Raw genomic sequence first — 2,178 nt, 5'->3', positions numbered from 1 at the left:
AATCATTGATTGTAATGAAGAATATTTGTAGATATCACATGAATCATATAATCACATGCATGCACGCATTACTTTTAGGATGGAACAACATTTACCTTTTAAATATAAAATTTATCCTTCGTCGTTGATGTGCCTGAGCCATTAAGGAGACAAATTAAAAATTTCCCACTTTATTAAAGATATCAATAAAGCGTTTTCCTTTTTCTTAATTTATATTTTTTATTTGTTATGGCGCGCCACACTTAGAATGACACTTAACACTAATCAGTATTAACCAGCCCTACATGCTCCACTGCTAGCCTTAAAGATGGATTAGCTGATAAACTAAATACAACATTAACTTTATTCTCTAGCTAGGAATCCTTTTTAATTTCGTAATTAATTGATGGCCCATCTTATAATTTTAGGTTCGGGGAAAAGCTTATCCTAATGATAATCATCAAGGTTAAATTATATAACTTACAAAATACATACCAGAGATGAATCAATAATATATTGGTTAAATTACACAATTGGTCCTACATTTTCAGTAAAATTGTAAATTGATCCCTACACTTTAAAAGTTTATAATTGGGTCCCTAAAGAGAATTAAAATTTGTAATTTAGTCCCTATCGTTCAAAAAGTTTTTGATTTAACAGAATATTCTCTATTTTAACAGAATATTTTAAGAATATTCTGTTAAATCAATACTTTTTGACTGGCGGAGACTAAATTACAAATTTTAATTCTTTTTAGGGACTCAATTATAAACTTTTAAAGTGTAAGGACTAATTGTGTAATTTAACCTACTATATATAAAGGTTAAATGTTACAAGTACAACTCAAGAACAAAAATCATGCATGTGGTGAGTGGAGAGGAATCAAACGAGAAAATATAAAATGAGATGACATTATATCCAATTTAAAATCTCAGAACAATAAATTAATGGGTCTCTCATTTTATAAACTCCTCACTCTTCTTTGTTTTCTTTGATGTGCGACTAATTTCATACATTCTTCACACTTGCAACATTAAGATAAAGAATATAACAATGCAAAAACAAACAATAGAGATATCTTTCTCTATTTTTACTATCTTTTAATTTCAAAGAAATGACTAATATAATAATATTGAAACAAAATTAAACATTTTAAAAGATCAAGTATGAAATTAAATTACCGTATGAGATATCTTTAGGGTTGAGTGCATGCGGACGATGACTGTAGCTGGATACATGTGTGTTGCATGTGGAGTGATATTGATATATGTATGGAAAAGAAAAGTTATGTTATGTTGTATCACATCTTTGTTTTGTTAAGTTGACAGGGTTTGCGGTTGTGACTGATTGACGTTACACTGTTCTGAATGGATTACCAACAAGCAATGCAATCCATCATCCCCTTCTCTTTGATTTCTTAAATTGCCATGATTATTATTTTTACCATGTTTTCAACAACTGGATCATATCATCCAAACAAGGGGGACAAGAAGGAACGTGGAGTCCCGAATTTGTTGGATGAGATTATTTCTATATATGCAATTCAAACTCTGCTATGTATTTATCACCCACTTTTAAAATTGAAATGACATTTCAAGCTGCTACATCTCTTTCTCTCTCTCTCAAATTTACTTCACCTGGCCTACACCAACATTCAATCTTCAACAATTATATTATTCTATTTATTTTTCTCCCTTCTACATACCGCCTTTTAATTTGAATATGGAAGCAAAGAAAATGTTGGACTCGCGTATGGGGAGGAGGGGTGCTTCACCTCATTGTGGGATCAGAAAAAGCAGAACTCGGACCCTACGAGTTGTATCCCTCAAAACGTAAAAAAAATTACCCAGAACAAGAAAAACGGAAGATTCGAATTCCACATTTCAGATTTCAAATTCCATCAGCTGCAAATTGGACCATGCGATTTGTGAAGCAAAATTTCATGATCAAAGAACTCGCATAGTTCGAGTTGTTCTCCCTTTGACTCAGAAAAAATTGTCCCACATTTTTGTCTTGTACGCCATAACTCCATATCTGGACAGATCACACCCAAGTCTTCCATATCCATAAATTTGAGCCTCTATATACACTTAGTTCATTTTCTTGAGATAGAATGTAAATGTAAATATAAATATACAAAAGAATGTATTTACAATTATGGGAAAAATATATAAAGACTTTAATTTTTATATATTATTT

Source organism: Arachis ipaensis, chromosome B03, assembly GCF_000816755.2.
Source record: "Arachis ipaensis cultivar K30076 chromosome B03, Araip1.1, whole genome shotgun sequence".
Taxonomy (NCBI): Eukaryota; Viridiplantae; Streptophyta; class Magnoliopsida; order Fabales; family Fabaceae; genus Arachis; species Arachis ipaensis.
This window is presented reverse-complemented; position numbering follows the sequence as displayed.